Here is a 26,779-nt window from a genome sequence, read left to right on the forward strand (position 1 = left end):
TAGGAGACGTACATGCACCTGCAGAGCCTCATTGCTTCTTTAAGTAGACTGGCTAGGATAGCTTCCTTCTGTGCATCAGTACACGCTGCAGCCAAACCCTTCCCATGAAGTCTTGATGTTTATGAATTGAATGGCAAGTTTTGAAAAACTAAAGCAAGCGAGAAGAATTGCTTGCAGTTTATTGGATTTTTTGGACGTCAGCAGACGAGACCTGCGAGAGGTAAACAGAAGTCCATAGTTGGTCACGCTGAATTTTTGAGCCAAAATGCACCGTCCCTGGGTGGGCTTGAACCACCAACCTTTCGGTTAACAGCCGAACGCGCTAACCGATTGCGCCACAGAGACTCATGCAGTTCTTACACAGGGGCCTGATTGGTGTGCTGTTTGCTTATGCTTCCCAGGCAACCTGAAAATATTTCTAAAATAGCTCTATTTCCCACAGCAAATCAGGGTATCAAGCACTTCCCTACCTCCCCTAATCCACAAACACAGGGGATTTAGTAGAGGACAGAGCTCATCAACAGTGCACCAAATGTCCTCTGTATAGGCATAACTTGCTATGAGGAGAAAGCCACAGTTGCGCACTTGTGTTAAAAGGGGACAGTAGGCTGAACCCAGAGAACACGGGAGAAATGACTCAGGTTTACTGAGTGGAACACTCTGTGTAATTGTGCCAAAAACAGCAGCATCTTTTCGGTTAACAGCCGAACGCGCTAACCAATTGCGCCACAGAGACTCACTGGCATGTGTGTTCTGCCTTTGGCCTGATTGCATTGCTATTTTTTTCTGATTGGCAGAAAACCTGAACTTTTTTCTGAAAAAGGCATGCCTCTCTTAGCACTGCAGTGCATTAGACTGCTCCCTTGCTTCCCTGAGTCCCGAAATACACAACCACCTTGGGCACAATAGAAGACACATTCCAGCAGATTTAGCAAGAGTGCACCAAGGATTCTATATGTAGGTACCTTGCTGAGAAGCAAGACCTGCAGTTGCATTCTTCTGTTAAAAGAGGGCAGCAGAGTGCACCAAGAGAACTTGGGGGAAGTAGCTTATGTTAACTACTTGCCATGCTCTTTATAGACCCCTCTGTTTGACTGGGTGAATTCTAATTTCTGGGGTAGAGTAAGCAATTTTTGGATCTAGATGCTGTGTGCAACAGGAATGCTATATACTGCACTGTACTGCTACTGAAAAGTTACCAATTTTACAGGATGTTCAGGTAAGCTTTGTTTCAGAAAACAACTTGCTAGAGGCACTAAGACAGATTACTGGGACAAAGGAAGAGTGTTTGGGGATTAGCACATCTCCTATGAAAGGTACAGTCACGCCCGAGACAACTCTGAGTGTCACCTCAAATTCTAAGAAATGCAAACTAGGGACCTACGCTTTTTATTGCTAGGGGATCTTTGTGTTTCAGACAAATGTGCACGCCTCCCAGAGCCCCTTGCAATGCACTTAGGGAAAGGGGGGAAGGTGCTGTGAAGCCCTCTCGCTGACAATGTCTCTCTTGTCTATAATGTATCTATGAGAGAGAGAGAAATAGGCAATGCGAGAGTGAAAAAGTAAAATGGAAATGTGTCTACTGAGACCAGTATAAGGGGAAATCCTCACAATCCAGGACCGACAGTTGATTGGGAGGGCGCTTACAGGTTTCCGACACCAGACCGGTACCTGAACTCACAAACCCAAACTGCAAAGTGATGGGCATTGCCACTAGACTGCCGACCGCCTTTCGGGCCTCAGCATATATCCTTTAGTCACACCTAGAGTTCCCAGGACAGTGCAGCATTCAGCGATTACACGAAAATATTGACAGCGCTAGGAGGCCATGCAAATGGCAGAGGTATGCTTTACAAAGCCCACGTAGCGTGCACAAAACAGCACATCAGTCAGGCCCACTTGAAGAGATGGTAAAGAGGAAATACTTCTGCTGCATCCAGTAAAACATAGAGATTGGCCTGCTTTAAAGGTTGACCATGTACTTCATGGGTGTCTGTCAATATGATACTTCCCTGCTGCAAAGTTTACATTCGAAACGCCAGAACAACTAAGCCCAGAGCACAAAGATGCAGTCAGGTTGAAATAACGAGATACTGAAGAGCAATTTTGTATTTCAGAGTGGGAAAAGCAAATATGACCCCGACGTGATTTGAACACGCAACCTTCTGATCTGGAGTCAGACGCGCTACCATTGCGCCACGAGGTCCTTGTGGCAGTCCACCTGGGTAGTCTGATGACAGAATAAAGGTAGGAGACGTACATGGACCTGCAGAGCCTCATTGCTTCTTTAAGTAGACTGGCTAGGATAGCTTCCTTCTGTGCATCAGTACACGCTGCAGCCAAACCCTTCCCATGAAGTCTTGATGTTTATGAATTGAATGGCAAGTTTTGAAAAACAAAAGCAAGCGAGAAGAATTGCTTGCAGTTTATTGGATTTTTTGGACGTCAGCAGACGAGACCTGCGAGAGGTAAACAGAAGTTCATAGTTGGTCATGCTGAATTTTTGAGCCAAAATGCATCGTCCCTGGGTGGGCTTGAACCACTAACCTTTCGGTTAACAGCCGAACGGGCTAACTGATTGCGCCACAGAGACTCATGCAGTGCTTACACTGGGGCCTGATTGGTGTGCTGTTTGCTTATGCTTCCCAGGCAACCTGAAAATATTTCTAAAATAGCTCCATTTCCCACAGCAAATCAGGGTATCAAGCACTTCCCTACCTCCCCTAATCCACAAACACAGGGGATTTAGTAGAGGACAGAGCCCATCAACAGTGCACCAAATGTCCTCTGTGTAGGCATAACTTGCTATGAGGAGAAAGCCACAGTTGCGCACTTGTGTTAAAAGGGGACAGTAGGCTGAACCCAGAGAACACGGGAGAAATGACTCAGGTTTACTGAGTGGAACACTCTGTGTCTTTGTGCCAAAAACAGCAGCGTCTTTTCGGTTAACAGCCGAACGCGCTAACCAATTGTGCCACAGAGACTCACTGGCATGTGTGTTCTGCCTTTGGCCTGATTGCATTGCTATTTGTTTCTGATTGGCAGAAAACCTGAACTTTTTTCTGAAAAAGGCATGCCTCTCTTAGCACTGCAGTGCATTAGACTGCTCCCTTGCTTCCCTGAGTCCCCAAATACACAACCACCTTGGGCACAATAAAAGACACATTCCAGCAGATTTAGCAAGAGTGCATCAAGGTTTCTATATGTAGGTACCTTGCTGAGAAGCAAGACCTGCAGTTGCATTCTTCTGTTAAAAGAGGGCAGCAGAGTGCACCAAGAGAACTTGGGGGAAGTAGCTTATGTTAACTACTTGCCATGATCTTTATAGATCCCTCTGTTTGACTGGGTGAATTCTAATTTCTGGGGTAGAGTAAGCAATTTTTGGATCTAGATGCTGTGCGCAACAGGAATGCTATATACTGCACTGTACTGCTACTGAAAAGTTACCAATTTTACAGGATGTTCAGGTAAGCTTTGTTTCAGAAAACAACTTGCTAGAGGCCCTAGGACAGATTACTGGGACAAAGGAAGAGGGTTTGGGGATTAGCACATCTCCTATGAAAGGTACAGTCACGCCCGAGACAACTCTGAGTGCCTCCTCAAATTCTAAGAAATGCGATCTGGGGTCCTACGCCTTTTATTGCCAGTGGATCTTTGTGTTTCAGACAAATGTGCACGCCTCCCAGAGCCCCATGCAATGCACTTAGGGAAATGGGGGAAGGTGATGTGAAGCCCTCTCGCTGACAATGTCTCTCTTGTCTATAATGTATCTATGAGAGAGAGAGAAATAGGCAATGCGAGAGTGAAAAAGTAAAATGGAAATGTGTCTACTGAGACCAGTATAAGGGGAAATCCTCACAATCCAGGACCGACAGTTGATTGGGAGGGCGCTTACAGGTTTCCGACACCAGACCGGTACCTGAACTCACAAACCCAAACTGCAAAGTGATGGGCATTGCCACTAGACTGCCGACCCCCTTTCGGGCCTCAGCATATATCCTTTAGTCACACCTAGAGTTCCCAGGACAGTGCAGCATTCAGCGATTACACGAAAATATTGACAGCGCTAGGAGGCCATGCAAATGGCAGAGGTATGCTTTACAAAGCCCACGTAGCGTGCACAAAACAGGACATCAGTCAGGCCCACTTGAAGAGATGGTAAAGAGGAAATACTTCTGCTGCATCCAGTAAAACATAGAGATTGGCCTGCTTTAAAGGTTGACCATGTCCTTCATGGGTGTCTGTCAATATGATACTTCCCTGCTGCAAAGCTTACATTCGAAACGCCAGAACAACTAGGCCCAGAGCACAAAGATGCAGTCAGGTTGAAATAACGAGATACTGAAGAGCAATTTTGTATTTCAGAGTGGGAAAAGCAAATATGACCCCGACGTGATTTGAACACGCAACCTTCTGATCTGGAGTCAGACGCCTACCATTGCGCCACGAGGTCCTTGTGGCAATCCACCTGGTGTGTCTGATGACAGAATAAAGGTAGGAGACGTGCATGGACCTGCAGAGCCTCATTGCTTCTTTAGGTAGACTGGCTAGGATAGCTTCCTTCTGTGCATCAGTACACGCTGCAGCCAAACCCTTCCCATGAAGTCTTGATGTTTATGAATTGAATGGCAAGTTTTGAAAAACTAAAGCAAGCGAGAAGAATTGCTTGCAGTTTATTGGATTTTTTGGACGTCAGCAGACGAGACCTGCGAGAGGTAAACAGAAGTTCATAGTTGGTCATGCTGAATTTTTGAGCCAAAATGCATCGTCCCTGGGTGGGCTTGAACCACCAACCTTTCGGTTAACAGCCGAACGCGCTAACCGATTGCGCCACAGAGACTCATGCAGTGCCTACACTGGGGCCTGATTGGTGTGCTGTTTGCTTATGCTCCCCAGGCAACCTGAAAATATTTCTAAAATAGCTCTATTTCCCACAGCAAATCCGGGTATGAAGTACTTCCCTACCTCCCGTAATCCACAAACACAGGGGATTTAGTAGAGGACAGAGCCCATCAACAGTGCACCAAATGCCCTCTGTGTAGGCATAACTTGCTATGAGGAGAAAGCCACAGTTGCGCACTTGTGTTAAAAGGGGACAGTAGGCTGAACCCAGAGAACACGGGAGAAATGACTCAGGTTTACTGAGTGGAACACTCTGTGTCTTTGTGCCCAAAACAGCAGCGTCTTTTCGGTTAACAGCCGAACGCGCTAACCAATTGCGCCACAGAGACTCACTGGCATGTGTGTTCTGCCTTTGGCCTGATTGCATTGCTATTTTTTTCTGATTGGCAGAAAACCTGAACTTTTTTCTGAAAAAGGCATGCCTCTCGTAGCACTGCAGTGCATTAGATTGCTCCCTTGCTTCCCTGAGTCCCCAAATACACAACCACCTTGGGCACAATAGAAGACACATTCCAGCAGATTTAGCAAGAGTGCACCAAGGTTTCTATATGTAGGTACCTTGCTGAGAAGCAAGACCTGCAGTTGCATTCTTCTGTTAAAAGAGGGCAGCAGAGTGCACCAAGAGAACTTGGGGGAAGTAGCTTATGTTAACTACTTGCCATGCTCTTTATAGATCCCTCTGTTTGACTGGGTGAATTCTAATTTCTGGGGTAGAGTAAGCAATTTTTGGATCTAGATGCTGTGCGCAACAGGAATGCTATATACTTCACTGTACTGCTACTGTAAAGTTACCAATTTTACAGGATGTTCAGGTAAGTTTTGTTTCAGAAAACAACTTGCTAGAGGCACTAAGACAGATTACTGGGACAAAGGAAGAGGGTTTGGGGATTAGCACATCTCCTATGAAAGGTACAGTCACGCCCGAGACAACTCTGAGTGTCACCTCAAATTCTAAGAAATGCAAACTAGGGACCTACGCTTTTTATTGCCAGTGGATCTTTGTGTTTCAGACAAATGTGCACGCCTCCCAGAGCCCCTTGCAATGCACTTAGGGAAAGGGGGGAAGGTGCTGTGAAGCCCTCTCGCTGACAATGTCTCTCTTGTCTATAATGTAACTATGAGAGAGAGAGAGAGAAATAGGCAATGCGAGAGTGAAAAAGTAAAATGGAAATGTGTCTACTGAGACCAGTATAAGGGGAAATCCTCACAATCCAGGACCGACAGTTGATTGGGAGGGCGCTTACAGGTTTCCGACACCAGACCGGTACCTGAACTCACAAACCCAAACTGCAAAGTGATGGGCATTGCCACTAGACTGCCGACCCCCTTTCGGGGCCCCAGCATATATCCTTTAGTCACACCTAGAGTTCCCAGGACAGTGCAGCATTCAGCGATTACACGAAAATATTGACAGCGCTAGGAGGCCATGCAAATGGCAGAGGTATGCTTTACAAAGCCCACGTAGCGTGCACAAAACAGCACATCAGTCAGGCCCACTTGAATAGATGGTAAAGAGGAAATACTTCTGCTGCATCCAGTAAAACATAGAGATTGGCCTGCTTTAAAGGTTGACCATGTCCTTCATGGGTGTCTGTCAATATGATACTTCCCTGCTGCAAAGCTTACATTCGAAACGCCAGAACAACTAGGCCCAGAGCACAAAGATGCAGTCAGGTTGAAATAACGAGATACTGAAGAGCAATTTTATATTTCAGAGTGGGAAAAGCAAATATGCCCCCGACGTGATTTGAACACGAAACCTTCTGATCTGGAGTCAGACGCGCTACCATTGCGCCACGAGGTCCTTGCGGCAGTTCACCTGGTGTGTCTGATGACAGAATAAAGGTAGGAGACGTACATGCACCTGCAGAGCCTCATTGCTTCTTTAAGTAGACTGGCTAGGATAGCTTCCTTCTGTGCATCAGTATACGCTGCAGCCAAACCCTTCCCATGAAGTCTTGATGTTTATGAATTGAATGGCAAGTTTTGAAAAACTAAAGCAAGCGAGAAGAATTGCTTGCAGTTTATTGGATTTTTTGGACGTCAGCAGACGAGACCTGCGAGAGGTAAACAGAAGTTCATAGTTGGTCATGCTGAATTTTTGAGCCAAAATGCACCGTCGCTGGGTGGGCTTGAACCACCAACCTTTCGGTTAACAGCCGAACGCGCTAACCGATTGCGTCACAGAGACTCATGCAGTGCTTACACTGGGGCCTGATTGGTGTGCTGTTTGCTTATGCTCCCCAGGCAACCTGAAAATATTTCTAAAATAGCTCTATTTCCCACAGCAAATCAGGGTATCAAGCACTTCCCTACCTCCCGTAATCCACAAACACAGGGGATTTAGTAGAGGACAGAGCCCATCAACAGTGCACCAAATGCCCTCTGTGTAGGCATAACTTGCTATGAGGAGAAAGCCACAGTTGCGCACTTGTGTTAAAAGGGGACAGTAGGCTGAACCCAGAGAACACGGGAGAAATGACTCAGGTTTACTGAGTGGAACACTCTGTGTCTTTGTGCCCAAAACAGCAGCGTCTTTTCGGTTAACAGCCGAACGCGCTAACCAATTGCGCCACAGAGACTCACTGGCATGTGTGTTCTGCCTTTGGCCTGATTGCATTGCTATTTTTTTCTGATTGGCAGAAAACCTGAACTTTTTTCTGAAAAAGGCATGCCTCTCTTAGCACTGCAGTGCATTAGACTGCTCCCTTGCTTCCCTGAGTCCCCAAATACACAACCACCTTGGGCACAATAGAAGACACATTCCAGCAGATTTAGCAAGAGTGCACTAAGGATTCTATATTTAGGTACCTTGCTGAGAAGCAAGACCTGCAGTTGCATTCTTCTGTTAAAAGAGGGCAGCAGAGTGCACCAAGAGAACTTGGGGGAAGTAGCTTATGTTAACTACTTGCCATGCTCTTTATAGATCCCTCTGTTTGACTGGGTGAATTCTAATTTCTGGGGTAGAGTAAGCAATTTTTAGATCTAGATGCTGTGCGCAACAGGAATGCTATATACTGCACTGTACTGCTACTGAAAAGTTACCAATTTTACAGGATGTTCAGGTAAGCTTTGTTTCAGAAAAGAACTTGCTAGAGGCCCTAGGACAGATTACTGGGACAAAGGAAGAGGGTTTGGGGATTAGCACATCTCCTATGAAAGGTACAGTCACGCCCGAGACAACTCTGAGTGCCTCCTCAAATTCTAAGAAATGCGAACTGGGGTCCTACGCTTTTTATTGCCAGTGGATCTTTGTGTTTCAGACAAATGTGCACGCCTCCCAGAGCCCCTTGCAATGCACTTAGGGAAATGGGGGAAGGTGCTGTGCAACCCTCTCGCTGACAATGTCTCTCTTGTCTATAATGTATCTATGAGAGAGAGAGAAATAGGCAATGTGAGAGTGAAAAAGTAAAATGGAAATGTGTCTACTGAGACCAGTATAAGGGGAAATCCTCACAATCCAGGACCGACAGTTGATTGGGAGGGCGCTTACAGGTTTCCGACACCAGACCGGTACCTGAACTCACAAACCCAAACTGCAAAGTGATGGGCATTGCCACTAGACTGCCGACCCCCTTTCGGGGCCCCAGCATATATCCTTTAGTCACACCTAGAGTTCCCAGGACAGTGCAGCATTCAGCGATTACACGAAAATATTGACAGCGCTAGGAGGCCATGCAAATGGCAGAGGTATGCTTTACAAAGCCCACGTAGCGTGCACAAAACAGCACATCAGTCAGGCCCACTTGAAGAGATGGTAAGGAGGAAATACTTCTGCTGCATCCAGTAAAACATAGAGATTGGCCTGCTTTAAAGGTTGACCATGTCCTTCATGGGTGTCTGTCAATATGATACTTCCCTGCTGCAAAGCTTACATTCGAAACGCCAGAACAACTAGGCCCAGAGCACAAAGATGCAGTCAGGTTGAAATAACGAGATACTGAAGAGAAATTTTGTATTTCAGAGTGGGAAAAGCAAATATGCCCCCGACGTGATTTGAACACGAAACCTTCTGATCTGGAGTCAGACGCGCTACCATTGCGCCACGAGGTCCTTGCGGCAATTCACCTGGTGTGTCTGATGACAGAATAAAGGTAGGAGACGTACATGCACCTGCAGAGCCTCATTGCTTCTTTAAGTAGACTGGCTAGGATAGCTTCCTTCTGTGCATCAGTACACGCTGCAGCCAAACCCTTCCCATGAAGTCTTGATGTTTATGAATTGAATGGCAAGTTTTGAAAAACTAAAGCAAGCGAGAAGAATTGCTTGCAGTTTATTGGATTTTTTGGACGTCAGCAGACGAGACCTGCGAGAGGTAAACAGAAGTCCATAGTTGGTCACGCTGAATTTTTCAGCCAAAATGCACCGTCCCTGGGTGGGCTTGAACCACCAACCTTTCGGTTAACAGCCGAACGCGCTAACCGATTGCGCCACAGAGACTCATGCAGTTCTTACACAGGGGCCTGATTGGTGTGCTGTTTGCTTATGCTTCCCAGGCAACCTGAAAATATTTCTAAAATAGCTCTATTTCCCACAGCAAATCAGGGTATCAAGCACTTCCCTACCTCCCCTAATCCACAAACACAGGGGATTTAGTAGAGGACAGAGCCCATCAACAGTGCACCAAATGTCCTCTGTATAGGCATAACTTGCTATGAGGAGAAAGCCACAGTTGCGCACTTGTGTTAAAAGGGGACAGTAGGCTGAACCCAGAGAACACGGGAGAAATGACTCAGGTTTACTGAGTGGAACACTCTGTGTGTTTGTGCCAAAAACAGCAGCGTCTTTTCGGTTAACAGCCGAACGCGCTAACCAATTGCGCCACAGAGACTCACTGGCATGTGTGTTCTGCCTTTGGCCTGATTGCATTGCTATTTTTTTCTGATTGGCAGAAAACCTGAACTTTTTTCTGAAAAAGGCATGCCTCTCTTAGCACTGCAGTGCATTAGACTGCTCCCTTGCTTCCCTGAGTCCCCAAATACACAACCACCTTGGGCACAATAGAAGACACATTCCAGCAGATTTAGCAAGAGTGCACCAAGGATTCTATATGTAGGTACCTTGCTGAGAAGCAAGACCTGCAGTTGCATTCTTCTGTTAAAAGAGGGCAGCAGAGTGCACCAAGAGAACTTGGGGGAAGTAGCTTATGTTAACTACTTGCCATGCTCTTTATAGACCCCTCTGTTTGACTGGGTGAATTCTAATTTCTGGGGTAGAGTAAGCAATTTTTGGATCTAGATGCTGTGTGCAACAGGAATGCTATATACTGCACTGTACTGCTACTGAAAAGTTACCAATTTTACAGGATGTTCAGGTAAGCTTTGTTTCAGAAAACAACTTGCTAGAGGCACTAAAACAGATTACTGGGACAAAGGAAGAGGGTTTGGGGATTAGCACATCTCCTATGAAAGGTACAGTCACGCCCGAGACAACTCTGAGTGTCACCTCAAATTCTAAGAAATGCAAACTAGGGACCTACGCTTTTTATTGCCAGTGGATCTTTGTGTTTCAGACAAATGTGCACGCCTCCCAGAGCCCCTTGCAATGCACTTAGGGAAATGGGGGAAGGTGCTGTGAAGCCCTCTCGCTGACAATGTCTCTCTTGTCTATAATGTATCTATGAGAGAGAGAGAAATAGGCAATGCGAGAGTGAAAAAGTAAAATGGAAATGTGTCTACTGAGACCAGTATAAGGGGAAATCCTCACAATCCAGGACCGACAGTTGATTGGGAGGGCGCTTACAGGTTTCCGACACCAGACCGGTACCTGAACTCACAAACCCAAACTGCAAAGTGATGGGCATTGCCACTAGACTGCCGACCCCCTTTCGGGCCTCAGCATATATCCTTTAGTCACACCTAGAGTTCCCAGGACAGTGCAGCATTCAGCGATTACACGAAAATATTGACAGCGCTAGGAGGCCATGCAAATGGCAGAGGTATGCTTTACAAAGCCCACGTAGCGTGCACAAAACAGCTCATCAGTCAGGCCCACTTGAAGAGATGGTAAAGAGGAAATACTTCTGCTGCATCCAGTAAAACATAGAGATTGGCCTGCTTTAAAGGTTGACCATGTCCTTCATGGGTGTCTGTCAATATGATACTTCCCTGCTGCAAAGCTTACATTCGAAACGCCAGAACAACTAGGCCCAGAGCACAAAGATGCAGTCAGGTTGAAAAACGAGATACTGAAGAGCAATTTTGTATTTCAGAGTGGGAAAAGCAAATATGACCCCGACGTGATTTGAACACGCAACCTTCTGATCTGGAGTCAGACGCGCTACCATTGCGCCACGAGGTCCTTGTGGCAATCCACCTGGTGTGTCTGATGACAGAATAAAGGTAGGAGACGTACATGCACCTGCAGAGCCTCATTGCTTCTTTAAGTACACTGGCTAGGATAGCTTCCTTCTGTGCATCAGCACACGCTGCAGCCAAACCCTTCCCATGAAGTCTTGATGTTTATCAATTGAATGGCAAGTTTTGAAAAACTAAAGCAAGCGAGAAGAATTGCTTGCAGTTTATTGGATTTTTTGGACGTCAGCAGACGAGACCTGCGAGAGGTAAACAGAAGTCCATAGTTGGTCACGCTGAATTTTTGAGCCAAAATGCACCGTCCCTGGGTGGGCTTGAACCACCAACCTTTCGGTTAACAGCCGAACGCGCTAACCGATTGCGCCACAGAGACTCATGCAGTGCTTACACTGGGGCCTGATTGGTGTGCTGTTTGCTTATGCTTCCCAGGCAACCTGAAAATATTTCTAAAATAGCTCTATTTCCCACAGCAAATCAGGGTATCAAGCACTTCCCTACCTCCCCTAATCCACAAACACAGGGGATTTAGTAGAGGACAGAGCTCATCAACAGTGCACCAAATGTCCTCTGTATAGGCATAACTTGCTATGAGGAGAAAGCCACAGTTGCGCACTTGTGTTAAAAGGGGACAGTAGGCTGAACCCAGAGAACACGGGAGAAATGACTCAGGTTTACTGAGTGGAACACTCTGTGTAATTGTGCCAAAAACAGCAGCATCTTTTCGGTTAACAGCCGAACGCGCTAACCAATTGCGCCACAGAGACTCACTGGCATGTGTGTTCTGCCTTTGGCCTGATTGCATTGCTATTTTTTTCTGATTGGCAGAAAACCTGAACTTTTTTCTGAAAAAGGCATGCCTCTCTTAGCACTGCAGTGCATTAGACTGCTCCCTTGCTTCCCTGAGTCCCCAAATACACAACCACCTTGGGCACAATAGAAGACACATTCCAGCAGATTTAGCAAGAGTGCACCAAGGATTCTATATGTAGGTACCTTGCTGAGAAGCAAGACCTGCAGTTGCATTCTTCTGTTAAAAGAGGGCAGCAGAGTGCACCAAGAGAACTTGGGGGAAGTAGCTTATGTTAACTACTTGCCATGCTCTTTATAGACCCCTCTGTTTGACTGGGTGAATTCTAATTTCTGGGGTAGAGTAAGCAATTTTTGGATCTAGATGCTGTGTGCAACAGGAATGCTATATACTGCACTGTACTGCTACTGAAAAGTTACCAATTTTACAGGATGTTCAGGTAAGCTTTGTTTCAGAAAACAACTTGCTAGAGGCACTAAGACAGATTACTGGGACAAAGGAAGAGTGTTTGGGGATTAGCACATCTCCTATGAAAGGTACAGTCACGCCCGAGACAACTCTGAGTGTCACCTCAAATTCTAAGAAATGCAAACTAGGGACCTACGCTTTTTATTGCTAGGGGATCTTTGTGTTTCAGACAAATGTGCACGCCTCCCAGAGCCCCTTGCAATGCACTTAGGGAAAGGGGGGAAGGTGCTGTGAAGCCCTCTCGCTGACAATGTCTCTCTTGTCTATAATGTATCTATGAGAGAGAGAGAAATAGGCAATGCGAGAGTGAAAAAGTAAAATGGAAATGTGTCTACTGAGACCAGTATAAGGGGAAATCCTCACAATCCAGGACCGACAGTTGATTGGGAGGGCGCTTACAGGTTTCCGACACAGACCGGTACCTGAACTCACAAACCCAAACTGCAAAGTTATGGGCATTGCCACTAGACTGCCGACCGCCTTTCGGGCCTCAGCATATATCCTTTAGTCACACCTAGAGTTCCCAGGACAGTGCAGCATTCAGCGATTACACGAAAATATTGACAGCGCTAGGAGGCCATGCAAATGGCAGAGGTATGCTTTACAAAGCCCACGTAGCGTGCACAAAACAGCACATCAGTCAGGCCCACTTGAAGAGATGGTAAAGAGGAAATACTTCTGCTGCATCCAGTAAAACATAGAGATTGGCCTGCTTTAAAGGTTGACCATGTACTTCATGGGTGTCTGTCAATATGATACTTCCCTGCTGCAAAGTTTACATTCGAAACGCCAGAACAACTAGGCCCAGAGCACAAAGATGCAGTCAGGTTGAAATAACGAGATACTGAAGAGCAATTTTGTATTTCAGAGTGGGAAAAGCAAATATGACCCCGACGTGATTTGAACACGCAACCTTCTGATCTGGAGTCAGACGCGCTACCATTGCGCCACGAGGTCCTTGTGGCAATCCACCTGGTGTGTCTGATGACAGAATAAAGGTAGGAGACGTACATGCACCTGCAGAGCCTCATTGCTTCTTTAAGTAGACTGGCTAGGATAGCTTCCTTCTGTGCATCAGTACACGCTGCAGCCAAACCCTTCCCATGAAGTCTTGATGTTTATGAATTGAATGGCAAGTTTTGAAAAACTAAAGCAAGCGAGAAGAATTGCTTGCAGTTTATTGGATTTTTTGGACGTCAGCAGACGAGACCTGCGAGAGGTAAACAGAAGTTCATAGTTGGTCATGCTGAATTTTTGAGCCAAAATGCATCGTCCCTGGGTGGGCTTGAACCACCAACCTTTACAGCCGAACGCGCTAACCGATTGCGCCACAGAGACTCAAGCAGTGCTTACACTGGGGCCTGATTGGTGTGCTGTTTGCTTATGCTCCCCAGGCAACCTGAAAATATTTCTAAAATAGCTCTATTTCCCACAGCAAATCAGGGTATCAAGCACTTCCCTACCTCCCGTAATCCACAAACACAGGGGATTTAGTAGAGGACAGAGCCCATCAACAGTGCACCAAATGCCCTCTGTGTAGGCATAACTTGCTATGAGGAGAAAGCCACAGTTGCGCACTTGTGTTAAAAGGGGACAGTAGGCTGAACCCAGAGAACACGGGAGAAATGACTCAGGTTTACTGAGTGGAACACTCTGTGTCTTTGTGCCCAAAACAGCAGCGTCTTTTCGGTTAACAGCCGAACGCGCTAACCAATTGCGCCACAGAGACTCATTGGCATGTGTGTTCTGCCTTTGGCCTGATTGCATTGCTATTTTTTTCTGATTGGCAGAAAACCTGATTTTTTTTCTGAAAAAGGCATGCCTCTCTTAGCACTGCAGTGCATTAGACTGCTCCCTTGCTTCCCTGAGTCCCCAAATACACAACCACCTTGGGCACAATAGAAGACACATTCCAGCAGATTTAGCAAGAGTGCACCAAGGTTTCTATATGTAGGTACCTTGCTGAGAAGCAAGACCTGCAGTTGCATTCTTCTGTTAAAAGAGGGCAGCAGAGTGCACCAAGAGAACTTGGGGGAAGTAGCTTATGTTAACTACTTGCCATGCTCTTTATAGATCCCTCTGTTTGACTGGGTGAATTCTAATTTCTGGGGTAGAGTAAGCAATTTTTGGATCTAGATGCTGTGCGCAACAGGAATGCTATATACTGCACTGTACTGCTACTGAAAAGTTACCAATTTTACAGGATGTTCAGGTAAGCTTTGTTTCAGAAAACAACTTGCTAGAGGCACTAAGACAGATTACTGGGACAAAGGAAGAGGGTTTGGGGATTAGCACATCTCCTATGAAAGGTACAGTCACGCCCGAGACAACTCTGAGTGTCACCTCAAATTCTAAGAAATGCAAACTAGGGACCTACGCTTTTTATTGCCAGTGGATCTTTGTGTTTCAGACAAATGTGCACGCCTCCCAGAGCCCCTTGCAATGCACTTAGGGAAAGGGGGGAAGGTGCTGTGAAGCCCTCTCGCTGACAGAGTCTCTCTTGTCTATAATGTAACTATGAGAGAGAGAGAAATAGGCAATGCGAGAGTGAAAAAGTAAAATGGAAATGTGTCTACTGAGACCAGTATAAGGGGAAATCCTCACAATCCAGGACCGACAGTTGATTGGGAGGGCGCTTACAGGTTTCCGACACCAGACCGGTACCTGAACTCACAAACCCAAACTGCAAAGTGATGCCCATTGCCACTAGACTGCCGACCCCCTTTCGGGGCCCCAGCATATATCCTTTAGTCACACCTAGAGTTCCCAGGACAGTGCAGCATTCAGCGATTACACGAAAATATTGAAAGCGCTAGGAGGCCATGCAAATGGCAGAGGTATGCTTTACAAAGCCCACGTAGCGTGCACAAAACAGCACATCAGTCAGGCCCACTTGAAGAGATGGTAAAGAGGAAATACTTCTGCTGCATCCAGTAAAACATAGAGATTTGCCTGCTTTAAAGGTTGACCATGTCCTTCATGGGTGTCTGTCAATATGATACTTCCCTGCTGCAAAGCTTACATTCGAAACGCCAGAACAACTAGGCCCAGAGCACAAAGATGCAGTCAGGTTGAAATAACGAGATACTGAAGAGCAATTTTGTATTTCAGAGTGGGAAAAGCAAATATGACCCCGACGTGATTTGAACACGCAACCTTCTGATCTGGAGTCAGACGCGCTACCATTGCGCCACGAGGTCCTTGTGGCAATCCACCTGGTGTGTCTGATGACAGAATAAAGGTAGGAGACGTACATGCACCTGCAGAGCCTCATTGCTTCTTTAAGTAGACTGGCTAGGATAGCTTCCTTCTGTGCATCAGTACACGCTGCAGCCAAACCCTTCCCATGAAGTCTTGATGTTTATGAATTGAATGGCAAGTTTTGAAAAACTAAAGCAAGCGAGAAGAATTGCTTGCAGTTTATTGGATTTTTTGGACGTCAGCAGACGAGACCTGCGAGAGGTAAACAGAAGTCCATAGTTGGTCACGCTGAATTTTTGAGCCAAAATGCACCGTCCCTGGGTGGGCTTGAACCACCAACCTTTCGGTTAACAGCCGAACGCGCTAACCGATTGCGCCACAGAGACTCATGCAGTTCTTACACAGGGGCCTGATTGGTGTGCTGTTTGCTTATGCTTCCCAGGCAACCTGAAAATATTTCTAAAATAGCTCTATTTCCCACAGCAAATCAGGGTATCAAGCACTTCCCTACCTCCCCTAATCCACAAACACAGGGGATTTAGTAGAGGACAGAGCTCATCAACAGTGCACCAAATGTCCTCTGTATAGGCATAACTTGCTATGAGGAGAAAGCCACAGTTGCGCACTTGTGTTAAAAGGGGACAGTAGGCTGAACCCAGAGAACACGGGAGAAATGACTCAGGTTTACTGAGTGGAACACTCTGTGTAATTGTGCCAAAAACAGCAGCATCTTTTCGGTTAACAGCCGAACGCGCTAACCAATTGCGCCACAGAGACTCACTGGCATGTGTGTTCTGCCTTTGGCCTGATTGCATTGCTATTTTTTTCTGATTGGCAGAAAACCTGAACTTTTTTCTGAAAAAGGCATGCCTCTCTTAGCACTGCAGTGCATTAGACTGCTCCCTTGCTTCCCTGAGTCCCCAAATACACAACCACCTTGGGCACAATAGAAGACACATTCCAGCAGATTTAGCAAGAGTGCACCAAGGATTCTATATGTAGGTACCTTGCTGAGAAGCAAGACCTGCAGTTGCATTCTTCTGTTAAAAGAGGGCAGCAGAGTGCACCAAGAGAACTTGGGGGAAGTAGCTTATGTTAACTACTTGCCATGCTCTTTATAGACCCCTCTGTTTGACTGGGTGAATTCTAATTTCTGGGGTAGAGTAAGCAATTTTTGGATCTAGATGCTGTGTGCAACAGGAATGCTATATACTGCACTGTACTGCTACTGAAAAGTTACCAATTTTACAGGATGTTCAGGTAAGCTTTGTTTCAGAAAACAACTTGCTAGAGGCACTAAGACAGATTACTGGGACAAAGGACGAGTGTTTGGGGATTAGCACATCTCCTATGAAAGGTACAGTCACGCCCGAGACAACTCTGAGTGTCACCTCAAATTCTAAGAAATGCAAACTAGGGACCTACGCTTTTTATTGCTAGGGGATCTTTGTGTTTCAGACAAATGTGCACGCCTCCCAGAGCCCCTTGCAATGCACTTAGGGAAAGGGGGGAAGGTGCTGTGAAGCCCTCTCGCTGACAATGTCTCTCTTGTCTATAATGTATCTATGAGAGAGAGAGAAATAGGCAATGCGAGAGTGAAAAAGTAAAATGGAAATGTGTCTACTGAGACCAGTATAAGGGGAAATCCTCACAATCCAGGACCGACAGTTGATTGGGAGGGCGCTTACAGGTTTCCGACACCAGACCGGTACCTGAACTCACAAACCCAAACTGCAAAGTGATGGGCATTGCCACTAGACTGCCGACCGCCTTTCGGGCCTCAGCATATATCCTTTAGTCACACCTAGAGTTCCCAGGACAGTGCAGCATTCAGCGATTACACGAAAATATTGACAGCGCTAGGAGGCCATGCAAATGGCAGAGGTATGCTTTACAAAGCCCACGTAGCGTGCACAAAACAGCACATCAGTCAGGCCCACTTGAAGAGATGGTAAAGAGGAAATACTTCTGCTGCATCCAGTAAAACATAGAGATTGGCCTGCTTTAAAGGTTGACCATGTACTTCATGGGTGTCTGTCAATATGATACTTCCCTGCTGCAAAGTTTACATTCGAAACGCCAGAACAACTAAGCCCAGAGCACAAAGATGCAGTCAGGTTGAAATAACGAGATACTGAAGAGCAATTTTGTATTTCAGAGTGGGAAAAGCAAATATGACCCCGACGTGATTTGAACACGCAACCTTCTGATCTGGAGTCAGAAGCGCTACCATTGCGCCACGAGGTCCTTGTGGCAGTCCACCTGGGTAGTCTGATGACAGAATAAAGGTAGGAGACGTACATGGACCTGCAGAGCCTCATTGCTTCTTTAAGTAGACTGGCTAGGATAGCTTCCTTCTGTGCATCAGTACACGCTGCAGCCAAACCCTTCCCATGAAGTCTTGATGTTTATGAATTGAATGGCAAGTTTTGAAAAACTAAAGCAAGCGAGAAGAATTGCTTGCAGTTTGTTGGATTTTTTGGACGTCAGCAGACGAGACCTGCGAGAGGTAAACAGAAGTTCATAGTTGGTCATGCTGAATTTTTGAGCCAAAATGCATCGTCCCTGGGTGGGCTTGAACCACTAACCTTTCGGTTAACAGCCGAACGGGCTAACTGATTGCGCCACAGAGACTCATGCAGTGCTTACACTGGGGCCTGATTGGTGTGCTGTTTGCTTATGCTTCCCAGGCAACCTGAAAATATTTCTAAAATAGCTCTATTTCCCACAGCAAATCAGGGTATCAAGCACTTCCCTACCTCCCCTAATCCACAAACACAGGGGATTTAGTAGAGGACAGAGCCCATCAACAGTGCACCAAATGTCCTCTGTGTAGGCATAACTTGCTATGAGGAGAAAGCCACAGTTGCGCACTTGTGTTAAAAGGGGACAGTAGGCTGAACCCAGAGAACACGGGAGAAATGACTCAGGTTTACTGAGTGGAACACTCTGTGTCTTTGTGCCAAAAACAGCAGCGTCTTTTCGGTTAACAGCCGAACGCGCTAACCAATTGTGCCACAGAGACTCACTGGCATGTGTGTTCTGCCTTTGGCCTGATTGCATTGCTATTTGTTTCTGATTGGCAGAAAACCTGAACTTTTTTCTGAAAAAGGCATGCCTCTCTTAGCACTGCAGTGCATTAGACTGCTCCCTTGCTTCCCTGAGTCCCCAAATACACAACCACCTTGGGCACAATAAAAGACACATTCCAGCAGATTTAGCAAGAGTGCATCAAGGTTTCTATATGTAGGTACCTTGCTGAGAAGCAAGACCTGCAGTTGCATTCTTCTGTTAAAAGAGGGCAGCAGAGTGCACCAAGAGAACTTGGGGGAAGTAGCTTATGTTAACTACTTGCCATGATCTTTATAGATCCCTCTGTTTGACTGGGTGAATTCTAATTTCTGGGGTAGAGTAAGCAATTTTTGGATCTAGATGCTGTGCGCAACAGGAATGCTATATACTGCACTGTACTGCTACTGAAAAGTTACCAATTTTACAGGATGTTCAGGTAAGCTTTGTTTCAGAAAACAACTTGCTAGAGGCCCTAGGACAGATTACTGGGACAAAGGAAGAGGGTTTGGGGATTAGCACATCTCCTATGAAAGGTACAGTCACGCCCGAGACAACTCTGAGTGCCTCCTCAAATTCTAAGAAATGCGATCTGGGGTCCTACGCCTTTTATTGCCAGTGGATCTTTGTGTTTCAGACAAATGTGCACGCCTCCCAGAGCCCCATGCAATGCACTTAGGGAAATGGGGGAAGGTGATGTGAAGCCCTCTCGCTGACAATGTCTCTCTTGTCTATAATGTATCTATGAGAGAGAGAGAAATAGGCAATGCGAGAGTGAAAAAGTAAAATGGAAATGTGTCTACTGAGACCAGTATAAGGGGAAATCCTCACAATCCAGGACCGACAGTTGATTGGGAGGGCGCTTACAGGTTTCCGACACCAGACCGGTACCTGAACTCACAAACCCAAACTGCAAAGTGATGGGCATTGCCACTAGACTGCCGACCCCCTTTCGGGCCTCAGCATATATCCTTTAGTCACACCTAGAGTTCCCAGGACAGTGCAGCATTCAGCGATTACACGAAAATATTGACAGCGCTAGGAGGCCATGCAAATGGCAGAGGTATGCTTTACAAAGCCCACGTAGCGTGCACAAAACAGGACATCAGTCAGGCCCACTTGAAGAGATGGTAAAGAGGAAATACTTCTGCTGCATCCAGTAAAACATAGAGATTGGCCTGCTTTAAAGGTTGACCATGTCCTTCATGGGTGTCTGTCAATATGATACTTCCCTGCTGCAAAGCTTACATTCGAAACGCCAGAACAACTAGGCCCAGAGCACAAAGATGCAGTCAGGTTGAAATAACGAGATACTGAAGAGCAATTTTGTATTTCAGAGTGGGAAAAGCAAATATGACCCCGACGTGATTTGAACACGCAACCTTCTGATCTGGAGTCAGACGCCTACCATTGCGCCACGAGGTCCTTGTGGCAATCCACCTGGTGTGTCTGATGACAGAATAAAGGTAGGAGACGTGCATGGACCTGCAGAGCCTCATTGCTTCTTTAGGTAGACTGGCTAGGATAGCTTCCTTCTGTGCATCAGTACACGCTGCAGCCAAACCCTTCCCATGAAGTCTTGATGTTTATGAATTGAATGGCAAGTTTTGAAAAACTAAAGCAAGCGAGAAGAATTGCTTGCAGTTTATTGGATTTTTTGGACGTCAGCAGACGAGACCTGCGAGAGGTAAACAGAAGTTCATAGTTGGTCATGCTGAATTTTTGAGCCAAAATGCATCGTCCCTGGGTGGGCTTGAACCACCAACCTTTCGGTTAACAGCCGAACGCGCTAACCGATTGCGCCACAGAGACTCATGCAGTGCCTACACTGGGGCCTGATTGGTGTGCTGTTTGCTTATGCTCCCCAGGCAACCTGAAAATATTTCTAAAATAGCTCTATTTCCCACAGCAAATCCGGGTATGAAGTACTTCCCTACCTCCCGTAATCCACAAACACAGGGGATTTAGTAGAGGACAGAGCCCATCAACAGTGCACCAAATGCCCTCTGTGTAGGCATAACTTGCTATGAGGAGAAAGCCACAGTTGCGCACTTGTGTTAAAAGGGGACAGTAGGCTGAACCCAGAGAACACGGGAGAAATGACTCAGGTTTACTGAGTGGAACACTCTGTGTCTTTGTGCCCAAAACAGCAGCGTCTTTTCGGTTAACAGCCGAACGCGCTAACCAATTGCGCCACAGAGACTCACTGGCATGTGTGTTCTGCCTTTGGCCTGATTGCATTGCTATTTTTTTCTGATTGGCAGAAAACCTGAACTTTTTTCTGAAAAAGGCATGCCTCTCGTAGCACTGCAGTGCATTAGATTGCTCCCTTGCTTCCCTGAGTCCCCAAATACACAACCACCTTGGGCACAATAGAAGACACATTCCAGCAGATTTAGCAAGAGTGCACCAAGGTTTCTATATGTAGGTACCTTGCTGAGAAGCAAGACCTGCAGTTGCATTCTTCTGTTAAAAGAGGGCAGCAGAGTGCACCAAGAGAACTTGGGGGAAGTAGCTTATGTTAACTACTTGCCATGCTCTTTATAGATCCCTCTGTTTGACTGGGTGAATTCTAATTTCTGGGGTAGAGTAAGCAATTTTTGGATCTAGATGCTGTGCGCAACAGGAATGCTATATACTTCACTGTACTGCTACTGAAAAGTTACCAATTTTACAGGATGTTCAGGTAAGCTTTGTTTCAGAAAACAACTTGCTAGAGGCACTAAGACAGATTACTGGGACAAAGGAAGAGGGTTTGGGGATTAGCACATCTCCTATGAAAGGTACAGTCACGCCCGAGACAACTCTGAGTGTCACCTCAAATTCTAAGAAATGCAAACTAGGGACCTACGCTTTTTATTGCCAGTGGATCTTTGTGTTTCAGACAAATGTGCACGCCTCCCAGAGCCCCTTGCAATGCACTTAGGGAAAGGGGGGAAGGTGCTGTGAAGCCCTCTCGCTGACAATGTCTCTCTTGTCTATAATGTAACTATGAGAGAGAGAGAAATAGGCAATGCGAGAGTGAAAAAGTAAAATGGAAATGTGTCTACTGAGACCAGTATAAGGGGAAATCCTCACAATCCAGGACCGACAGTTGATTGGGAGGGCGCTTACAGGTTTCCGACACCAGACCGGTACCTGAACTCACAAACCCAAACTGCAAAGTGATGGGCATTGCCACTAGACTGCCGACCCCCTTTCGGGGCCCCAGCATATATCCTTTAGTCACACCTAGAGTTCCCAGGACAGTGCAGCATTCAGCGATTACACGAAAATATTGACAGCGCTAGGAGGCCATGCAAATGGCAGAGGTATGCTTTACAAAGCCCACGTAGCGTGCACAAAACAGCACATCAGTCAGGCCCACTTGAAGAGATGGTAAAGAGGAAATACTTCTGCTGCATCCAGTAAAACATAGAGATTGGCCTGCTTTAAAGGTTGACCATGTCCTTCATGGGTGTCTGTCAATATGATACTTCCCTGCTGCAAAGCTTACATTCGAAACGCCAGAACAACTAGGCCCAGAGCACAAAGATGCAGTCAGGTTGAAATAACGAGATACTGAAGAGCAATTTTATATTTCAGAGTGGGAAAAGCAAATATGCCCCCGACGTGATTTGAACACGAAACCTTCTGATCTGGAGTCAGACGCGCTACCATTGCGCCACGAGGTCCTTGCGGCAGTTCACCTGGTGTGTCTGATGACAGAATAAAGGTAGGAGACGTACATGCACCTGCAGAGCCTCATTGCTTCTTTAAGTAGACTGGCTAGGATAGCTTCCTTCTGTGCATCAGTATACGCTGCAGCCAAACCCTTCCCATGAAGTCTTGATGTTTATGAATTGAATGGCAAGTTTTGAAAAACTAAAGCAAGCGAGAAGAATTGCTTGCAGTTTATTGGATTTTTTGGACGTCAGCAGACGAGACCTGCGAGAGGTAAACAGAAGTTCATAGTTGGTCATGCTGAATTTTTGAGCCAAAATGCACCGTCGCTGGGTGGGCTTGAACCACCAACCTTTCGGTTAACAGCCGAACGCGCTAACCGATTGCGCCACAGAGACTCATGCAGTGCTTACACTGGGGCCTGATTGGTGTGCTGTTTGCTTATGCTCCCCAGGCAACCTGAAAATATTTCTAAAATAGCTCTATTTCCCACAGCAAATCAGGGTATCAAGCACTTCCCTACCTCCCGTAATCCACAAACACAGGGGATTTAGTAGAGGACAGAGCCCATCAACAGTGCACCAAATGCCCTCTGTGTAGGCATAACTTGCTATGAGGAGAAAGCCACAGTTGCGCACTTGTGTTAAAAGGGGACAGTAGGCTGAACCCAGAGAACACGGGAGAAATGACTCAGGTTTACTGAGTGGAACACTCTGTGTCTTTGTGCCCAAAACAGCAGCGTCTTTTCGGTTAACAGCCGAACGCGCTAACCAATTGCGCCACAGAGACTCACTGGCATGTGTGTTCTGCCTTTGGCCTGATTGCATTGCTATTTTTTTCTGATTGGCAGAAAACCTGAACTTTTTTCTGAAAAAGGCATGCCTCTCTTAGCACTGCAGTGCATTAGACTGCTCCCTTGCTTCCCTGAGTCCCCAAATACACAACCACCTTGGGCACAATAGAAGACACATTCCAGCAGATTTAGCAAGAGTGCACTAAGGATTCTATATTTAGGTACCTTGCTGAGAAGCAAGACCTGCAGTTGCATTCTTCTGTTAAAAGAGGGCAGCAGAGTGCACCAAGAGAACTTGGGGGAAGTAGCTTATGTTAACTACTTGCCATGCTCTTTATAGATCCCTCTGTTTGACTGGGTGAATTCTAATTTCTGGGGTAGAGTAAGCAATTTTTAGATCTAGATGCTGTGCGCAACAGGAATGCTATATACTGCACTGTACTGCTACTGAAAAGTTACCAATTTTACAGGATGTTCAGGTAAGCTTTGTTTCAGAAAAGAACTTGCTAGAGGCCCTAGGACAGATTACTGGGACAAAGGAAGAGGGTTTGGGGATTAGCACATCTCCTATGAAAGGTACAGTCACGCCCGAGACAACTCTGAGTGCCTCCTCAAATTCTAAGAAATGCGAACTGGGGTCCTACGCTTTTTATTGCCAGTGGATCTTTGTGTTTCAGACAAATGTGCACGCCTCCCAGAGCCCCTTGCAATGCACTTAGGGAAATGGGGGAAGGTGCTGTGCAACCCTCTCGCTGACAATGTCTCTCTTGTCTATAATGTATCTATGAGAGAGAGAGAAATAGGCAATGTGAGAGTGAAAAAGTAAAATGGAAATGTGTCTACTGAGACCAGTATAAGGGGAAATCCTCACAATCCAGGACCGACAGTTGATTGGGAGGGCGCTTACAGGTTTCCGACACCAGACCGGTACCTGAACTCACAAACCCAAACTGCAAAGTGATGGGCATTGCCACTAGACTGCCGACCCCCTTTCGGGGCCCCAGCATATATCCTTTAGTCACACCTAGAGTTCCCAGGACAGTGCAGCATTCAGCGATTACACGAAAATATTGACAGCGCTAGGAGGCCATGCAAATGGCAGAGGTATGCTTTACAAAGCCCACGTAGCGTGCACAAAACAGCACATCAGTCAGGCCCACTTGAAGAGATGGTAAGGAGGAAATACTTCTGCTGCATCCAGTAAAACATAGAGATTGGCCTGCTTTAAAGGTTGACCATGTCCTTCATGGGTGTCTGTCAATATGATACTTCCCTGCTGCAAAGCTTACATTCGAAACGCCAGAACAACTAGGCCCAGAGCACAAAGATGCAGTCAGGTTGAAATAACGAGATACTGAAGAGCAATTTTGTATTTCAGAGTGGGAAAAGCAAATATGCCCCCGACGTGATTTGAACACGAAACCTTCTGATCTGGAGTCAGACGCGCTACCATTGCGCCACGAGGTCCTTGCGGCAGTTCACCTGGTGTGTCTGATGACAGAATAAAGGTAGGAGACGTACATGCACCTGCAGAGCCTCATTGCTTCTTTAAGTAGACTGGCTAGGATAGCTTCCTTCTGTGCATCAGTACACGCTGCAGCCAAACCCTTCCCATGAAGTCTTGATGTTTATGAATTGAATGGCAAGTTTTGAAAAACTAAAGCAAGCGAGAAGAATTGCTTGCAGTTTATTGGATTTTTTGGACGTCAGCAGACGAGACCTGCGAGAGGTAAACAGAAGTCCATAGTTGGTCACGCTGAATTTTTCAGCCAAAATGCACCGTCCCTGGGTGGGCTTGAACCACCAACCTTTCGGTTAACAGCCGAACGCGCTAACCGATTGCGCCACAGAGACTCATGCAGTTCTTACACAGGGGCCTGATTGGTGTGCTGTTTGCTTATGCTTCCCAGGCAACCTGAAAATATTTCTAAAATAGCTCTATTTCCCACAGCAAATCAGGGTATCAAGCACTTCCCTACCTCCCCTAATCCACAAACACAGGGGATTTAGTAGAGGACAGAGCCCATCAACAGTGCACCAAATGTCCTCTGTATAGGCATAACTTGCTATGAGGAGAAAGCCACAGTTGCGCACTTGTGTTAAAAGGGGACAGTAGGCTGAACCCAGAGAACACGGGAGAAATGACTCAGGTTTACTGAGTGGAACACTCTGTGTGTTTGTGCCAAAAACAGCAGCGTCTTTTCGGTTAACAGCCGAACGCGCTAACCAATTGCGCCACAGAGACTCCCTGGCATGTGTGTTCTGCCTTTGGCCTGATTGCATTGCTATTTTTTTCTGATTGGCAGAAAACCTGAACTTTTTTCTGAAAAAGGCATGCCTCTCTTAGCACTGCAGTGCATTAGACTGCTCCCTTGCTTCCCTGAGTCCCCAAATACACAACCACCTTGGGCACAATAGAAGACACATTCCAGCAGATTTAGCAAGAGTGCACCAAGGATTCTATATGTAGGTACCTTGCTGAGAAGCAAGACCTGCAGTTGCATTCTTCTGTTAAAAGAGGGCAGCAGAGTGCACCAAGACAACTTGGGGGAAGTAGCTTATGTTAACTACTTGCCATGCTCTTTATAGATCCCTCTGTTTGACTGGGTGAATTCTAATTTCTGGGGTAGATTAAGCAATTTTTGGATCTAGATGCTGTGTGCAACAGGAATGCTATATACTGCACTGTACTGCTACTGAAAAGTTACCAATTTTACAGGATGTTCAGGTAAGCTTTGTTTCAGAAAACAACTTGCTAGAGGCACTAAAACAGATTACTGGGACAAAGGAAGAGGGTTTGGGGATTAGCACATCTCCTATGAAAGGTACAGTCACGCCCGAGACAACTCTGAGTGTCACCTCAAATTCTAAGAAATGCAAACTAGGGACCTACGCTTTTTATTGCCAGTGGATCTTTGTGTTTCAGACAAATGTGCACGCCTCCCAGAGCCCCTTGCAATGCACTTAGGGAAATGGGGGAAGGTGCTGTGAAGCCCTCTCGCTGACAATGTCTCTCTTGTCTATAATGTATCTATGAGAGAGAGAGAAATAGGCAATGCGAGAGTGAAAAAGTAAAATGGAAATGTGTCTACTGAGACCAGTATAAGGGGAAATCCTCACAATCCAGGACCGACAGTTGATTGGGAGGGCGCTTACAGGTTTCCGAAACCAGACCGGTACCTGAACTCACAAACCCAAACTGCAAAGTGATGGGCATTGCCACTAGACTGCCGACCCCCTTTCGGGCCTCAGCATATATCCTTTAGTCACACCTAGAGTTCCCAGGACAGTGCAGCATTCAGCGATTACACGAAAATATTGACAGCGCTAGGAGGCCATGCAAATGGCAGAGGTATGCTTTACAAAGCCCACGTAGCGTGCACAAAACAGCACATCAGTCAGGCCCACTTGAAGAGATGGTAAAGAGGAAATACTTCTGCTGCATCCAGTAAAACATAGAGATTGGCCTGCTTTAAAGGTTGACCATGTCCTTCATGGGTGTCTGTCAATATGATACTTCCCTGCTGCAAAGCTTACATTCGAAACGCCAGAACAACTAGG

General features: G+C 46.3%; 17 non-coding genes across 17 annotated transcripts; all 17 read right to left on the reverse strand.

The window, feature by feature from the left end:
* Window positions 1-271: 271 nt before the first annotated feature.
* Window positions 272-345, reverse strand: TRNAN-GUU (transfer RNA asparagine (anticodon GUU)). The gene has a single exon. It is a non-coding gene; the product is annotated as a tRNA-Asn (tRNA).
* A 1,789-nt stretch (window positions 346-2,134) lies between these two features.
* On the reverse strand, window positions 2,135-2,206 carry TRNAW-CCA (transfer RNA tryptophan (anticodon CCA)). Its single transcript has one exon. It is a non-coding gene; the product is annotated as a tRNA-Trp (tRNA).
* A 2,560-nt stretch (window positions 2,207-4,766) lies between these two features.
* TRNAN-GUU (transfer RNA asparagine (anticodon GUU)) lies at window positions 4,767-4,840 on the reverse strand. Its single transcript has one exon. It is a non-coding gene; the product is annotated as a tRNA-Asn (tRNA).
* Window positions 4,841-6,634: 1,794 nt separating this feature from the next.
* On the reverse strand, window positions 6,635-6,706 carry TRNAW-CCA (transfer RNA tryptophan (anticodon CCA)). Its single transcript has one exon. It is a non-coding gene; the product is annotated as a tRNA-Trp (tRNA).
* Window positions 6,707-8,883: 2,177 nt separating this feature from the next.
* On the reverse strand, window positions 8,884-8,955 carry TRNAW-CCA (transfer RNA tryptophan (anticodon CCA)). Its single transcript has one exon. It is a non-coding gene; the product is annotated as a tRNA-Trp (tRNA).
* Window positions 8,956-9,268: 313 nt separating this feature from the next.
* TRNAN-GUU (transfer RNA asparagine (anticodon GUU)) lies at window positions 9,269-9,342 on the reverse strand. Its single transcript has one exon. It is a non-coding gene; the product is annotated as a tRNA-Asn (tRNA).
* Window positions 9,343-11,130: 1,788 nt separating this feature from the next.
* Window positions 11,131-11,202, reverse strand: TRNAW-CCA (transfer RNA tryptophan (anticodon CCA)). Its single transcript has one exon. It is a non-coding gene; the product is annotated as a tRNA-Trp (tRNA).
* Window positions 11,203-11,515: 313 nt separating this feature from the next.
* On the reverse strand, window positions 11,516-11,589 carry TRNAN-GUU (transfer RNA asparagine (anticodon GUU)). The gene has a single exon. It is a non-coding gene; the product is annotated as a tRNA-Asn (tRNA).
* Window positions 11,590-13,377: 1,788 nt separating this feature from the next.
* TRNAW-CCA (transfer RNA tryptophan (anticodon CCA)) lies at window positions 13,378-13,449 on the reverse strand. Its single transcript has one exon. It is a non-coding gene; the product is annotated as a tRNA-Trp (tRNA).
* Window positions 13,450-15,620: 2,171 nt separating this feature from the next.
* Window positions 15,621-15,692, reverse strand: TRNAW-CCA (transfer RNA tryptophan (anticodon CCA)). The gene has a single exon. It is a non-coding gene; the product is annotated as a tRNA-Trp (tRNA).
* Window positions 15,693-16,005: 313 nt separating this feature from the next.
* Window positions 16,006-16,079, reverse strand: TRNAN-GUU (transfer RNA asparagine (anticodon GUU)). The gene has a single exon. It is a non-coding gene; the product is annotated as a tRNA-Asn (tRNA).
* A 1,789-nt stretch (window positions 16,080-17,868) lies between these two features.
* Window positions 17,869-17,940, reverse strand: TRNAW-CCA (transfer RNA tryptophan (anticodon CCA)). The gene has a single exon. It is a non-coding gene; the product is annotated as a tRNA-Trp (tRNA).
* A 2,560-nt stretch (window positions 17,941-20,500) lies between these two features.
* On the reverse strand, window positions 20,501-20,574 carry TRNAN-GUU (transfer RNA asparagine (anticodon GUU)). The gene has a single exon. It is a non-coding gene; the product is annotated as a tRNA-Asn (tRNA).
* Window positions 20,575-22,364: 1,790 nt separating this feature from the next.
* TRNAW-CCA (transfer RNA tryptophan (anticodon CCA)) lies at window positions 22,365-22,436 on the reverse strand. The gene has a single exon. It is a non-coding gene; the product is annotated as a tRNA-Trp (tRNA).
* Window positions 22,437-22,749: 313 nt separating this feature from the next.
* On the reverse strand, window positions 22,750-22,823 carry TRNAN-GUU (transfer RNA asparagine (anticodon GUU)). The gene has a single exon. It is a non-coding gene; the product is annotated as a tRNA-Asn (tRNA).
* Window positions 22,824-24,613: 1,790 nt separating this feature from the next.
* On the reverse strand, window positions 24,614-24,685 carry TRNAW-CCA (transfer RNA tryptophan (anticodon CCA)). The gene has a single exon. It is a non-coding gene; the product is annotated as a tRNA-Trp (tRNA).
* A 313-nt stretch (window positions 24,686-24,998) lies between these two features.
* TRNAN-GUU (transfer RNA asparagine (anticodon GUU)) lies at window positions 24,999-25,072 on the reverse strand. The gene has a single exon. It is a non-coding gene; the product is annotated as a tRNA-Asn (tRNA).
* Between the last annotated feature and the right edge of the window lie 1,707 nt (window positions 25,073-26,779).

Source organism: Ambystoma mexicanum, chromosome 11, assembly GCF_040938575.1.
Source record: "Ambystoma mexicanum isolate Mex_15411 chromosome 11, UKY_AmexF1_1, whole genome shotgun sequence".
NCBI lineage: Eukaryota > Metazoa > Chordata > Amphibia > Caudata > Ambystomatidae > Ambystoma > Ambystoma mexicanum.